The 17089-nt window shown below is 38.6% G+C and overlaps 1 pseudogene across 1 annotated transcript in view; it reads right to left on the bottom strand.

Annotated features, from left to right (window-relative positions):
- Nucleotides 1-6275: 6275 nt before the first annotated feature.
- The window catches only part of LOC309415712, a 61110-nt pseudogene continuing 50296 nt past the window's right edge, over nt 6276-17089 (bottom strand). Inside the window, exon 16 of the transcript in view lies at nt 6276-6455. The product of the transcript in view is annotated as an uncharacterized misc_RNA (transcript). The remainder of the gene's footprint in view (nt 6456-17089) is intronic.

Raw genomic sequence — 17089 nt, 5'->3', positions numbered from 1 at the left:
GGTGTGATTTTGTTTTGCCTTCTGATCACAGCAGACCTACAAAAGGACACAGTCTGACATAGCCAAGTTTCCTCTTTGGGCTAAGACAGCACTTTTCTGAATGTTTACTAAAAGAAAACAACAACCTATTATCTTCTCTGTCTGACTTTCTACTAGTGTACCAAAAGTAACTTTTCCCGTATTTGCGTGACAGGATCCTTCCCACCATCAAGAAAGAAGCAGATCATGGCACTATTACTCAATGGAAAGTATTTCCATCTAAAAGGTGATGGTGAAGCTGGTAGTTCCACGAACAGAAGGAATATGCAGCTATTTCTTTTAGGATGAAGTGCTTGAGATCTTCCACTACTGCTGTTCACTAGCTGGTGATGGCTCCCTTTAAGTAGAGACTTCGCTGTAATTAGTGTTACCTCTGTAGCTGTAAGATTAGATCATCACACCAATGGATTTATCATAGTGCTTGGAGTTACATTCCAAAAAGCACCTAAAAGCTATTGGAGGTCCTGACTACAGTGACCTGTTTTGTATTTCACTTAGTTTTTGTGCTTCTTGCAGTTACTTCAGTTCTGGATGCAGCTCAAAAGGGTAACCATGGCTTATAATAAAAACCTCTACTGAAAATTCAATCCACATTTCAGAGAGATCTTTTTTTCCTTCATAGGAGCATTGGTGCTCTAAGTAGCTCTTTCTGACCCTGCAGGAGAAAACTCCCATGATGTCTGCTTCTTTCTCCTGCCCATTTTGCTGCTTCTACCTACAAAATTGTTCCTGCTGAGGCACAGAATGCAATTCAAGAGGGGTTTGCCTCATAAAAAAATCTAACTGAACATCAGAACTGGTCTGGGGGCTTGGGTTAATGATATCAGGCTCTACTCTTGGACAGCAGCTGAAATGCTCGTCGTAATTTATTGCTTTAATTATGGGGTCAAGTGATAAAATGTCTAAATATCTATTACTTCTGCAGCTCGTGATGCGGGATGTTAAATGACCTTTAGAACACTTGCTCAAGGACAACTAATGTTTTTGTTTTAAAAACTTCACTTTTGAAAGTAATCTCCAGTGACAGGATAAAACGATAAAAGCTAATGTTAGAGCACACAGTCACAATAACTTAGCATCCTAATGCAAAGCATGTTTCCTTACGTGAAACACAGAGTTGTTGCATAAGAGTATTTTTAACTGGATGTACATCTTAGGGTCAGAAGGAGGTCAAAAACTATCTGAAAACAACGTGGAAAATTAATTTGAATCACTTTTTAATTTTATAAAAGACGGTGCAAATAAAAAATTCCATTTATAAATTACTACTTTATACTGTTAGATTGCCAGGGCTGGGTTGTCTCTTACAGAAATGTCCTAACACTCCAATTGTGTTAGTGGTATGCAGTTTACAAATCCTTACTCTGGACTGAAAAAGTTTGCTGCTTACTTTTTCAGACGACAAAGTAATTCTAATATTAGTATAATTCTAAAAGAAGGAAAAATTTCCAAATCTATTACAAAGGGTAAATGGCAACAAGAAATGAACCAATAATAACCTTCACAAAATCTAAGCACTTAAACAAAAGTTAATGATGGTCTCACCCTCCCCTGGTGACATGGGAACATCATAGTAAAGTTCCTTGTGCACTTTCTCTTCCTGAGGAGTACCTTATTTCCCAGAAGGCATGGTAGATTTCTAGTATGGAGGTATTCAGCATAAGAAGATGAGAATCTGCCCTGATTATTGATCGAACATAAAGAGCTGCAGATGTTATCAAACACAATTTTATTTCTGGCTCATGAATTACCATTTTTTTTGAAACATCTTAACTATCTTGACTCAAATACCTAGGTATACCTGAAACAATGTGTTTTCCATTCTTGTGAGAACATTTTAGGCACCCTTGAAAGTTTGTATTTTATCTGCCACCATGAGAAGTGTGGCTGTGTAACTTCCAACAGTGAATATCAAGTATTTATTTACTACAGTAAAGCTGCATAGTTCTTTCAATCAACATCAACTTTTTTGTAGTGACTATAATAAAGAAGGATAGGATCATGAGCTAAACCCATTTTCTTATTCTAAATTACCATGGGCGCAGGATAAGAAGATGGTGCAAACCAGAAGAAAGTTAATGAAGAATAGGACTAATCTGGGATTCTAGGCAATAAAAATGTCAAATACTGTGAAATCCCCACAGAAATAAACCAAGGTGAAACCAGTTGAAATGCCTTTCTTTTTGTGAGGTTCCTCTTGGCAGAATTTGGAAGAAAAAATTTGAAACTCTAAAACACTTGGTGAGAGTACGTCTGGTTACGAGGTTGGGTTCAGCGGTGATCATTTGGCGGGAAGACTTCCTTTTCCCACAATTACACATCCAGTTTGGAATTACACGCAAAACAAAGGTTTCTTAGTCTTTTTTTTTTTTCTCTTGATGACATGCAGACTAAGGGAGAAAGGACATAAACCATATGAAACTCCAAATTTCAATGTAGTAAGAATGTATGTAGTCAGAAAGCTAGCTCACTTTTTTTCTTATTGAATGAAATGGAGGCTACTAAGGGTCTACTTAAACAGGTTTTGCACAGACAAGAGTAAAAGTGTCTCTTGGGTTTATATCTGATACCACAGCTGTTAAAGCTAGACTCCATCACAACTGCTTTCTGTCACCATTTAAGATGTTCTTCAAATGTCTAACTCTGTCCCAGTACAGGAGCAAGAGCAGCTGTGTCTCAAGTGCTTTCAACAGCTGCTTAATCTTCCAAACAAAGTCTTACATTCCAAAATTTTCAAGGCACAACCATTATTTACGTTCAATGATAGAACATGTTTAATAAGGAGAAGGTATGTTTAGGAATCCCAACATCTTCAACTGTCTCCATCCCTCAAGGTTACAGCTGTATATTCAACTATTTTTGCAAGAATTATATCGTTTAAAAAGCCAGCAAATAACACTGGTTTGGTTTTTTTTTTTTTCCTCAGGGATTTCATGTCAAAAAAGCCATAAAAAGCATGAAAAACAAAACCAAAAGAAGCCCCCCCAAAAGATTATCTTGCAATGTTTCGTGAAGCTTTTGGAAAAAAAAAGTAGGGTTGAGGGTGTTTCAGGTACAGATTTCTGAAACCTATGAACTACAGGGTTATAGTACACACTGATGTAATCTTAACTCTGCCCCCATGAAGCAAGTCCTGAAAGCAGCTTTAACAGTAGTCCTATCCTTTTGTATTCTACCTGTCCTAGTGTCCAAAACTGCATACTGTACTAAAAGTATACCATATTTCTACGAGTTCATACAAATGCACTTTGGTCCAATATAATGCAGTAAATTCTGAATTTCACTTGTCTCTCACCTTGTTGTTAACCAGACCCATGTGCAGCTCCCAGTACAGCTCACATAGGAGAGGTATTGAAGGGAGATAAACTTTTATCACATGCTTGGAAATGGAAAAGACTCATGCCCTCATAGATCACTTTGTATCACATTAGTTCTATTAAGGCATTGGGATTAATTTCTTCACTATTTAATGTAGCTATACTACCAGTGAATGCAGTTTGTACTTTCAAATTATTCTTGTTTCATCAAACACAGTATTACAGAAAAAGCATACAAACCTAGTCTCTTCACCAAGTTTTGTCCCTGAATATTTGTTTAGAATAAATCATTTCAGGGAAAATAGGTCTTGAAATGAAACCATCTGCATCCTTCCTGGTGCTTCTGAAAAGCCTAAGGAGTAGTCAGCTGATGCAAACTGGACACTCTCAGCATCTTGGGCTAGAATAATGCACAGCAGTGACTTCTGTCACAATGCCCAGAAATGTAACACCAGGGAAACATCTGGTTCGTTTTGTGAAAGAGGTCTAGTCCCTGTATTTCTCACAAATAAAGAAATTTCCTTTGGAAACACTTATAGCATGGTTTTCATTGAACATCCTAGCAGTTTTAGGTTTGATCTTTCATGCATTCAAAATGTTCATTTTACAGCTCAAACAACTGAAGGTTTTAAACCAAAAAATGGAATTTCAAAGAAATGTTTACCTATCATTGACAGTGTACCTGCTCTGGACCCATTTACAGAGCACTGAATGGTATAGTTGTGGATGGCTTCATAGTTCCTCTGCAGTTCAAAAGAGATCGCTGGTAACAACGGATTCATTTGCCTAGGTGAGAGGTTTCCTTTAACCATTTCTTCATCATCCCCAGGACTCACAGTTAAAACAATCCCATGAAACAATACATCATCTTCAGGACATGGCCACTGATGGGAACATCAAAATTGAAAACAATTAGTAAAGTGTCACAGAAAAAAAATAAATCCACTCAACATAAAATACTGAAGTTCATAAAGGAAAGGAAAGGGTCAAAGCCAGAGAAACCTTAAAAATAGATTTACCAAAATTATTCTAAATTTCATTCTAGTTAGAAATAATTCTGATGAAAAACTTTCCCTAGATTAATGAGCTCTAAGGAAGAATATGATCTGGAGCTAAGACTTCATTCTTAATTGATTAGCACTGTCAGTTTTATTTTATTAAGAGAAGTTACTCCTTGATAACTCTGGTAACAAATGTCAAAATTACCTCCAAAACCTGCAGATGCCTGTGGATGACAGACCCTTCTATCCAACTTCTGAGAGGACCAATAATGTCTATGATCTGACTATGCCTTCCTAAATTGAAATTTTTTTCTACAACTTTGCAACTAATAGTACTTAATGACTTAATAGGCCACATGGTATATGTTGAGAAGTACAGAGAATATAAAACATCTTCATGGCTAATGTGAACAGTTCTGAATATAACCAGAGTATTTTTATAGTGCATTTTCACAGTGCTCTGAATCCTAAGATACTTTGACTTCACAAGGAAGTCAGAGATGAGGCACAAAGTTTTTTGCCAGTTCTGAAATCTTCCAGTGTTATCATTATGTGCAATCAAATGCCAAACCCTCATTGCAAAAGTCTGGTGAACCTTACGTAGCGCAGGCACGCAATAACAAGCAGAAGAAAACAGAAGTGACAGAAGGGAAACTTCTACGTTAGTGATAGGGTGGACAGGATCCTGAACAGAAGTTGAGGTTTTAGCATTCTGTAGTGCAGATAATCTCAAGCACTTGCCCAGCTGCAAGCCCAAAATTTGAAATGCCCCATTTGTCAAAGTCCCTTGGGTATTCTTTGAAAATGTGTCCACTGCATGCTACCACTCCAGCAAATCTCTCTGCTAAATTCCTGCTGTGGCTGAATTTAAAATGAATGTGCTCTGGGATTAAGTGACCCAACATACTCCAGCACAAACAGATGTAACATCAGGAGAAAAGACTGCCAGAGTTTCAAGTTCTCAGCAGGGTATGTTTGAAAGGCAAGTAGTGTTTGTGGTAATGAAGAGCTAGAGACTTAGATCACTCTAATTATCTTAAAGTGATATCAGTCTAAAGTGGAATGCTTCTGCCAGAAACCTGCTAGACCAGCAGCTGGGAAAGCACCATTGAGCACATGCTATTCAAAGGGCAACAGTAGCCCCAGACAGATGGAGGGTATGATCTGATCTCAGAGATTGGTGCAGTGCAATGACCTGGAAGGTTCAAGCTGTGGAACTGCTGACTACCACATGTGCCACAAGGGCTGTGCTTCTGCACGTTCTTCCCACTGCCCAGAAGTCTTTGCCTTGAAGACTAGCAACAAATTCTGAAGAATTCTGAGAAGCAGCAGCTTCTTCTGGAGAAGAGGAAGCTGAGGGGAGACCTTATCACTCTCTGCAACTACCTGAAAGGAGGTTGTGGTGAGGTGGGCATCGGTCTCTTTTCAGTCTCTTTTCCCAAGCAGCAATGATAGGACGAGAGGAAACTGCCTAAAGTTGCACCAGGGGAGGTTTAGATTGGATATTAGGAAAAGTTTCTTCACTGAGAGAGTGGTCAAGCATTGGAACAGGATTCCCAGGGAGGTGGTGGAGTCACCTTCACTGGAAGTATTCAAAAAACATGTGGATGTGGCGCTTCGGGACATATTTTAGGGGGCATGGTGGTGTTGGGTTAATGGTTGGATGTGATGATCTCGAAGGTCCTTTCCAACCTTAATGATTCAGTGGTTCTGTGATTCTGTGAAATTGAAAGCAAGTGTCCAGAGACAGACTTGACTAATGTACTGGTAATAACAAGTGGCATAATTTTCAGTGGGTGAGGTGTGTGAATTTTAATTCCAAATTACATTTAGAGAAAGGACTACACAGCATATTTGGGCCAGCCTCTTCTTTCATATCTCTGAGCAGCTCCCATAGTCAAAGCCAAGAGAGATCAAGTTAACCATGAAATTCCCGTACATCTAGAAAGACTATCCTGAAGACAAGATCTTGTACCCAGCTTCCTAAAGGCTTCAGAGGATATGCTGCATTGGGTCACACAGCAGGAACCTGATTGTTTAGAAAACTGCTGTAGACGTTCTCCATCTCTTCTGACATAACCACAAAAGCAGCAATAAGCTTTTTTGACGGTTTCCAAACAGCTCTAAAACCAAGATTTTAAAGTGTTGTCACAGAATCAGAAGTGGACCACTCATCCCTTATTTGTAACAGTTGCCTCTACAGCAAAAGAATAACATGCTTTTTATGCAAAAAACAGTCTCAACTTTTGGTACTGGGGTATTTGTGGGAGGATGTCAATAGCAAGAAGCAGCCAGATTTACACCGTGAGCAAATAAGATCGCCAGTGAAAATCTGGGCTTTCAGAAAACTAAGGGTTGATGATAAGCATCTGCAAAGCACTGAAGATTCCTGTGAACCTGGCAGAGTTCTGTAGTGAGAGACCTATTTGTAAGGAGAAATATCTTTTGCACAGTTCCTGGGTGTCGTGGTTTAACCCCAGCCAGCAACTAAGCACCACACAGCAGCTCTCTCACTCCCCACACCCCTGCAGTGGGACTGGGGAGAGAAATCAAAACAAAAAGTGAAACTCATGACTTGAGATGAAGACAGTTTAATAGGACAGAAAAGGAACGGAATTATAATGATGATAGTAATAATAATTGTATTAATAATAATAATAATAATGATGAAGGAAAAAATATACAAAACAAGTGATGCACAATAAAATTGCTCACCACCTGCTGACTGATACCCAGCCAATTCCTGAGTTGCAGTCATCGTCCTTCAGCTGACTCGCCCCAGTTTATGCACTGAGCATGACGTTACATGGTATGCAATATCCCTTTGGCCAGTGTGGGTCAGCTGTCCTGGCTGTGCTCCCTCCGAGCTTCTTGTGCACCCCCTCATAGGCAGAGCATGGGAAGCTGAAAAAGCCTTGACTCAGTATAAGCACTACTTAGCAACGACTAGAACATCAGTGTGTTATCAGAAGTATTGTCATACTAAATCCAGAACACAGCACTATACCAGCTACGAGGAAGAAAATTAGCTCTATCCTGGCTGTAACCAGGACACTGGGGATGCATGTCAGTGCCTGTAGCTCATCTGCATATAAAGAAAAACTAACTGATTTTCGAAAATTGGATGAGACAAAAAATCAGCTGTCTATTATCTGTCCGTACATTTCTTCCATGACTGTTAAAAGATGGAAGCAGTAGACACTGTGGAAGATTAGACAGTAACAACTTTGGTCATCATTTTAGACAGGTTTTGATGAAAAATATATATAGTGGATGTTGTCCTATTATTACTAATTTTGGACATGACTTCCTTCCCATGGACACATCAAAAGAGCCTGTCTTTTATCTCATTGACCAACCATCACAAAATAGTTCTAGCTTTTTGTAGCTCAGCGACCATATGTTTTCTACCACATATTAGTAGAGTCTTCTTGGCAAGATGACAAAGGGTTTTGCTCTCAGACAGACTGTGTAGTTCTTCTCAGTTGAGAAGATGACACAACTGAAGTCTGTCTGATGGAATTCCCAAAGAGAGAAATGTGACAAGTGAAATGTGGGATTTGGCCAGGGGCAGAAACAGGTCTTCAGGGCTCAATGTTCATCATGGGCAGCATCTTGTCATACTATTCACCACTTTTAAAGGGCAGAGGGCAAGTAAGCTTTTTCATCTTCCCAGAAGTACAACATATTAACTCCCTTAGGGTAAGAACTCCCTGGTGTTCTCCTAACATTCTCCTCTGCATCAGCATCAGAAGGAAATCTCACTCAGAGCTCTGTATTATGCTGAGCTCAGAGCTAAGATTATGGCAGGTACCTGACATGAGAGTACTAATTTGTTGCACAGTGAACGTCTTAAGAATAGGGCACATCTACTGAATATTTAGCAGTGGTTCACTGTGCTCACAGAACACTGCACCCATCGAGGCAGTGACAAGCTCCCTTGGCTGACATTGGAGTTTGTTCAAAACTAAGCTCAACACCAATATCACTGATTATGTGTAATCCTTCTAAGGAGTAAAGGTGAAAGCTTCCTGAAAGGAAAATCCATTAAAAGATTACAAATCTGTAAAAATTATGTGTTCTGGTTAAATCTGTTTTCCCAGTCAGCCATCCTTTCTAATCCTTCTCTGAGTTTATGAAACAGTCTCAGAAGTAAGGTGAATGAATACTAGTGATGACTGTAATTTTTTTTTATCTGGACTGGGAATTCTTCTCCCTACAACATACACAGAAGTAGAACACATTTATTCTTCTCTGACTGCAGTGTAGGATTTGCTGCTGGCTTGTGCACTGCTTTGTTACAAACATGTTTAGCATGGAGGAGGTAACTGAGAAAGACTCTACCATGGTGACCCATGGTGAAGTTTTAATGGGGATGGACCCATCCTCATGGATGGACCCAGAGCTTCCTGATACAGACTGACTGAAAAAAAAAAAAAAAAGAGCTTTCTATATTGTGATGGACATTACTAGAGAACTAAAGCTGAGAAACGTGTAGACACACAGGTGTTGTTCTCTCTGCTGAACCTGCACTTGTGGTGAGTGCAATTTCCACGTAAAGACAGACAGACATGATCCACTGTGCTGTCTATACTCAAGGCAAAATTAGACATTACTTCAGTAAAAACACTACAAGTGTCAAGTTACTTTTGTTTACTGGCTGAAGGAACAATAAAGGAGTGAGTGATTTGCACAGTGAGAAACATTTAAGCTCACAACACCATCCAATTTATTCCTGTACTTTTCTATTCTAAGAAATGTTAGTGGCACGTCTTGTCTCTGATTCTTACCAGTTGCATGGATGCAATGAAATCCTGCTGGTATTGCTGCTTACAAGCAACACTGCTAGAATAGCTTTGAGATCAAGGAGGACTAGCACAAACATAACTTCAGTGAAATGCGGGTCCTTTCTTTCCCTTCTCAAGGGCATCAGAAGGGTGATTTCAAATAGGGAGCTTCCAGTCAGTTGTCTACATTCACACCTCAAGACCTAAGTGCAGATTGTCTTTGTTTTGGGTGATCTTCAGAACCTTTGCTTTCCACAGATCTAAACTAAGGGTTCAAATACTTGGGCCTCCAAAAAATGGGCTAGATCTAATTTACAGTTTTGTACTGAAACACTTATCTTGCATTTGCAACAACTTACAGACCCCATGCAAGCTCATATTAGTAAAATTAACTTGGAATATTCACTGAGTCATTGCAAAGCACAAGTGAAAAGATTTAGGTAATAAGCAAGCAGTAGACTGAAATCTTGCTTTACTTGCTGTGGAGACTGGATGAAAGAGCTCTTGGTGTGTCAGACATTGAAGTTGCTAAGACAATGAGTTCAAATTGCTACCAGCAGCAAAAAGCTTTGTATAATAACGGAGTAATACAAAAGCATCATCCGCTTTCCATTTGGTTTTTCTCCTATTACAGAGCCATAATACAAGTAAGAGATATCCTAAATATTAAGAGACTTCTTTTAAAGAAGAAAACCATAAACTTAAGGGCAATTCAGATTTTCATTATAGTGTATTAAAAATTTCTAAAATAAGGATTTAATAAAAATTATTAACTCCGTAATGTAGAGTAGCTGGGAATAATAAAATCTAATGATCATTATTTGCAGTTCAAAACCAGGATTTGCAGACTTATCTCCAGAGTATGACACCTATACCAGCTGTCACCCAATGCAAAATTAGTCACTTGAGTGCCACATATTTAGCAGTTCATGCAATTTGTTGAATCTATCTACCTCCTGCCCAATTACAGTGGCTAGTAACACCTAGGACCCTCCTTTCTGTCACACAAGGAGAACAGCTGATCAAATACCAAGCTGTCTATCTTCTGGCTTCACATTGTCTCTGAATGTCTGCTCAGTATCTGTGTGCAGAATCCCTGCATGCAGCAGAGACTTGTATCCCATGTGGTTGTCAAAAGTTATGTTGCTGTAGAGAGGAACAATCTATCTGTTGAGAGATATCAATCTCTCTCATATCATGTACAATAAGACAAAAAACCACCCTAACCAGATGTCTCATGCTGTGTCAGCCAACTAAACAGCAGCTCATGGAATCATACCAATTTATTTCAGTGGTGGATCTGGCCACTCTTGAATTACATTTAACACTTTGCATGTTAAACACTTTACAGTGACCATAGAACTGGCTTGAAAAAATTATTCTCTAAATAAAGATAAACCTGGGAGACGTTTCCTAGAGGTGTTTTAATTCAATGCTTTTCATCATGTTCAAGGCAGAAAACATTGAGCTAAGATTACCCTCTTTCAAATGTATTATAAAACAGAAACAAATTAAATGCCCTCAAAATTACAGCAAAGCTAATCATAGTATTCCTATAGGCAAACGGGCAGGCGTTCATGAGAAAAACATTGCAACTGTATCTGACTTGCTTGTGTGTTGACTGCACAATATTGACTGCAGTGCCTGCCTGGGAAAAGAAGGCAGTATTATTAAATGCATTTGGAGGCCTTAAGTGATTAGAAAAATCATCTTTACTGCTCAAATATATCTTCATGATGAGGTATATATAGAAACAATATACATTTTGTTCCACTAGAAAAAATATTGCTCTTTTCTGGTGAACATCTTTTATTACACATTCCCTTAGCTCTTATTTTAATTTATTTTCTAGAGTATTTTTAACACTCATATCACCTAAAATGCATAGATCTCACAGTTGTTTATATGCTCACCCCACAGCCAGAGCTACAGTGGTGAAATGTTTTGCCTGCTTCAATTTATACTGATTTATTGAAGAAGGTTGGCATTTGCCAGCATCCAGTCTCACTGAATTGTTCCACTGGCTTGCCTAAATCTAGTACTGAGACTTTTACTGTTGTGCCATAAAATGGAGTCCGTTCCCCCTTCTCTCTTCCCATGCAGTTGGTAGACTCATAAAGGATAGCTTTTGGAAAACAAAAAGAAATAGGAAGAGCTGAGCTACAGAAGGAGTTTAACCTGAGTTAATCACATTTTTCATGCACTTCCCTTTTTCAGGAACCATTTTTTCAAATTCAAGGAGGTTTTTCTGATTAAGGAAACTGAGGAAATTAAACTGAACAAATTTAATTTACCATACATCGAAATTATCTCCTGATGCTTTTCTAAGTTTTAATCTGTTGCTGACTACATATTCCCCATTGCACCTTGACGAGCAGCAGGTCAGCAGGAACCAAAGCACTGTTTTATCCCACCCACCTCTTTTGATGGTTCTGTCTAGCTAGATACGCTGTTTACAGCAATGGCCAGCATGGGGCACTTTGAAAGGGGCTGTCAACACTATTGTCCCACTAGTTCGCTTTTAATCATCACTCTCAACACTGACTGCTGCTTAGAGGTCTTACTTCTTGAAGCATTTGAATTGCTACTCCCAAACATTTATGCGGTGTAGCAGTTGTTTATACTTAGCAAAAGAACACTTTCTGTAAAAAAAAAAAAGAAAACCTGTTTTGATTCATCTTACGTTTTACATTCCCTAGTCAAAACACCTTTGTGAAGAGATTCAAAAATGCAGATGAGAATTTGTTGCTTAATGATGCTTCATACAACAACTTCCATGGGTTAACCATGAATTATGATCAGGGTTTTTTCTTCTTTTTAGCATTCAAAGTACAGAAACTTTTCATGAGTATTAGAAGCTTTGGCTTTTTATATGATATATGTATATTTATTCTTTCATTATGTAAGACTGGCATCACCACAAGTCAGAAGGCAATTTATTAAGGAGTGAATAATCAGAAGTGAATAATCAGGAGTGAATAATCATTTTCACTCTTTTTAGCCAACAATTTTTACAATATACAACAGCAGTACTAAGAAGTGACACTGTCACACCAGGAACTTTGGACAAGATAGTCCTAGCAAGTGCTTGAACAATTTCATCACTGCTTTTTCCTGATCCTTGTGATGTTGTTAATGGCTGCAACTCAAGGATTATTATAATTAAAGTATTTCTTTCTTCACACTGGATAGAGGAGGGAAAATAGAAAATAGGAATCCTTCAGAGCATTTTGCACCAGAAGCCTCATCTTGTTTTTCTTCTCTTTTTTTTTTTGTTCATAGGAAATATTTCCATGGAATATTTGGGATTATGTTCTTATTTACATGGCTCACTCCAAAATTTAGTTCTGTGATTCTGCGCCAACTTTCTACTTGCTCTTAGCTATTTAGTGAAGTAATAACTACAAATATTTCCTAAGTTTAATTCCCAGGAATTATTATATAATATGTTTTTAATTCTGCACAGCATCTATTCCGTTGAATTTCACATTATCAATACTATTTAAATTCAAGATAGATGCTTAAAATTAGATTGTTTATTAATACCTCATGCTGATCATTCTAAAGACGATTTTCACTGTTTCCTATATAAACAAGCATGTTGTTCTCAGTATGTTTCTAATTTTGCCATTAAAATCTTTATGTATATTCCTGAATGAGACTTTAAACATAAGGAAATGAGTTAAAATTTTAATGCTTTTAGTTAGTTAACTTACTACTAGATGTTATTAAATCATTGTTTCAAGCCTAGAGGAACAAAATTTATTAAATACTATGTTCTTTATCTTTGCTATTTTCTAGGGTGAGGCATCTCCTTTACGTTGCTAGTACTTCAGTTTATTGCTATAGAATTCTAGTTTTTGTATTTAATATTACACTACAGACACAAACTGGAGCTTTTTTCCCAAACAGAGAGCTATGAATCAAGGAAACTGATTTGGTTCAAAAGCTGCTTCTGGTAGTTGAAGTTGATAGATTTTCACTGAAATGTGTTTTGTTGCCTGATGGATTTAGAATAGAAATTTAAAGAATTAGAATTCTTGTAGAAACTGGTGGATAAATGGTAAAAGTGTTATTTACAGATTAGGTTATTTAGAATGATACAGGGAGTATTAACATACATGCATTTCTTAACTCATGGGTTGTCATTATTGAAGATGCAGAAACATTCAGAGAAAACAGTCAAAATTAGTTCCTTATGTGCCTGGCTGCGTACAATCAATCTGAAGAGCTTTCAAATTAAACAGAAGAGGTCTGGGAAGAAAGTATATCTCATCATCTATTCTGATGATTGGAAGCAAAGATAAAAAGAGATCAAATGGCTTACCCAGGGGATCTGTGGCACAATCAAGAATTGTACAAAATCACTGCAGTTCTACCCCAAAACCTTAAGCATAAACTACACATTTTTTTCCTCCTTGTTTATGAATCTGTTAGTTTGTCTTCAAACTCTCTAACTTCCTTATCCTGAATGTTTCTAAGCATGTAATATTATTTTGGTTCAGCTGCTATAAATGTCCTGCTTAAGCAGACTTTAGAGGATTACTGGAGTCCCCCTAGGAAAAATTAATAAGATTTAATAAATATAATATTGAGCACTTGGATCTGAACAGCTTCTTAATATTCCTTTAAAGTGTTCCTTTGTGAAATCAGAAAGTATAAAGCCACTAGCTCATGAAAAGTGATTGATTTGTGCAAAACCACGGATAACATAAATGTTAGTGTATAACATACAATGTATAAATTATAACAATAAATTCATTAAAACATGATTTGATAGGAAATGGGTTGAACAAAACATCCAAGAATCCTGTCTTACATACCTATGTGAGAGAAGCCAGATTGAACGAGCAGTACTGCCATGCCTCCTTATTATTTCTGTTTAACAAACTGTGATTGCTAAATCAAATTTTCCCCTTAAGCTACAAAGTGTAGTTCATTTAACATAATTAGTTTAGAACTGTATTTAAGAAAAACCTACAAACCCGAAACACTAAATTGGCATTCACATGCATTCTGAAGACTTCTGATCAACAGTCAGAAGAAGGTTTGAATGTATTCTTTAAAATCTTGGAAAGTGCCATCCACATGAGCAAAATACACACATGTTGGAGAAATACATATATATATATACATGACATGCATATTAAAATATTTTCTTGTGACTTAAATAGGTAAAAATGAAATATCAGGTTATACATGTAACATATTATCAATATAAACCAAGGGTTGTCTTTAAAGTATCTGAAGCAATGCTGGGTGGGAGTGTTGATCTGCTGGAGGGTAGGAGGCCTCTGCAGAGGGATCTGAACAGGCTGGATCGATGGGCAGAGGCCAACTGTATGAGGTTTAATAAGGCCAAGTGCAGGGTCCTGCACTTTGGCCACAACAACCCCATGCAACGCTAGAAGCTTGGGGAGGAGTGGCTGGAGAGCAGCTCGGCGGAAAGGGACCTGGGGGTGCTAGTTGACAGCCGGCTGAACATGAGCCAGCAGTGTGCCCAGGTGGCCAAGAAGGCCAACAGCATCCTGGCCTGTATCAGGAATAGTGTGGCCAACAGGAGTAGGGAAGTGATCGTGCCCCTGTACTCGGCACTGGTGAGGCCACACCTTGAATCCTGTGTTCAGTTTTGGGCCCCTCACTACAAGAAGGACGTTGAGGTGCTGGAGCGTGTCCAGAGAAGGGCAACGAAGCTGGTGAGGGGGCTGCAGCACAAGTCTTATGAGGAGTGGCTGAGGGAACTGGGGGTGTTCAGTCTGGAGAAGAGGAGGCTGAGGGGAGACCTTATCGCTCTCTACAAGTACCTGAAAGGGGGTTGTGGCAACGAGGGTGTTGGCCTCTTCTCCCAAGTAACTAGTGATAGGACGAGAGGAAATGGCCTCAAGTTGCACCAGGGGAGGTTTAGATTGGATATTAGGAAAAATTTCTTCACTGAGAGGGTGGTCAGGCATTGGAACAGTCTGACCAGAGAGGTGGTGGAGTCGCCATCTCTGGAAGTGTTCAAAAAACATGTGGATGTGGCGCTTCAGGACATGGTTTAGGGGACATGGTGGCGCTGGATTAATGGTTGGACTTGATGATCTTGAAGATCCTTTCCAACCTAGTGATTCTGTGATTCTGTAATAATTCACCATAAGAAAACATCTATAGGAAGGCACTTGCTACTCCACATGGTTGGCAAACTTTTTCATAGGCAATGACAGATCCATATCAGCTTTTGACATCCTCAAATTAACATAAATATTTTAAAAAGTATTTTAAAAAACTATTTTAAAAAGTTTCACATTCACATGTAATAACATGCATTAGCATTTCAGAAAAAAGATTTTGAGATTTCCCCCCTCTTTTTGCACTTTGGAACAGAAAACAGAATTTTTACTTGAGCGAACAATGTAAAAATAATAGCTGTATGCAAGATGTGGCTTGTGATACCATTTGCACAAGACAAATCATACATGAAATAAAAAGAAAAATAAAGCTTATAAAAGACTGACTGCTGAGCTAAAAGCCTGACAAGAATCAGCTTATATATTTTGATTATTCATCTGCCTTTCCTTCCAGATCAGCTGATTTATTCTGAAGCACGGGGAAGTTTAGGGCACTGATCCAAGTATTGGGAGACATGGATCTGAAACTGCTCCATCCCAGACATCCTGGATAACTGCATCAGCTCAGAAGATGTGATTTTCAGCAGCCACACCAGACAATGGAGTTCCCCCCTCAGCCATCTCTTATTGCTCATTTTCTCCCTTTCGCTCTATGGTCCCTTTACACAGGCTGTGGTCCTATCTGTTGTGCCAGGCAACTGGATGTGTTATAACTACAGCCTGTGATAGCAAAGAAAAAAACGACTGATACTAGCTCATCAGACAGTAATCTGAGGTGGATCAGCCACACAAGTACCTGGGCCATCCCTGTAGCAGGCACTCCTCTCACCAGGCATTGTCGTGGGATGGGTAGGCAGCTGCTGTCAGGATGCTGTACTGCTGCTCCAAAACAAGCCATCCCCTTTATGATCCACAAGTCCTGTTTTCATGTTCTAGGCATATATTTCACATACAGAAAGTCAACAATGTGCCATGACTGCAGCTCCACTCTAGGTTGTGGGGTCCACCTCAGCCACCTGTTGAATGTGGTTTTATATACCATGTCAGTGCTTTGTGGGGCTCTGATGCTTTAAGGGTATCATGTCCCGCTGAAGTTGGCCAAGTCATAGAATGGATGCATTGAATGAGTGCGCTGGTAGGACAATTCAGGGAATTCTTGAACCTTGTAGGAATATATAATCTTTATAGTTGTGCTAAATCCAGCAGGATCTATAAGGATTGAAAAGGATGTGTATATACAATAATCTCTTTAGTATCCATATAGCTTGAAGATCTGTTATCTTTTTTCCTGATTTACACATCAGGTTCACTCTGATCCAGAATGTTGCTCTGTAAAAGCATTAGTGAAGTATCATGCCTGTTTACATACCCTTTTGAGTTTTCTAGAACAGGTAGTCTCACAACACAGCCTGAAGTGAAGGGTTTTGTCCCCATTCCCCACCCCAGCTGTCATTCTGGAATACTCTGCCCTAACTAGGAAGGACAATATGAAGTTTGCCATACTGTCAGACATATCAGCTTGTGTTTTGCAGACAAAACACAAGTACCGTGAAAGAATTAGAAATCCCAGGATCTGTTTCAAGTTTTAACACTGAAAATTAAATCCCATAGTACAACTGAACCAAATGAACCACCTGCTGTCACTGAAAGGGAGGGAGTTTAATTCCTCTTCTACTATTTGACATGAAGAAAGAATTAAGTAAAACAATAATGTCAGTTTACCTATTTGCAGATAATACTTTATAAAGTAATGGTCAAAGAATCTACAAGCAAGATTCATGATAGAATGAAGAAGATTCATTACTAAATAATGGCAAGCTTGAGCCAAGAGTGTGTCC

Source organism: Phaethon aethereus (assembly GCF_964289735.1).
Source record: "Phaethon aethereus genome assembly, chromosome: Z".
Lineage (NCBI taxonomy): Eukaryota > Metazoa > Chordata > Aves > Phaethontiformes > Phaethontidae > Phaethon > Phaethon aethereus.
Note: the sequence above shows the minus strand (reverse complement) of the source record. Positions and strands in the feature narration are given on the sequence as shown.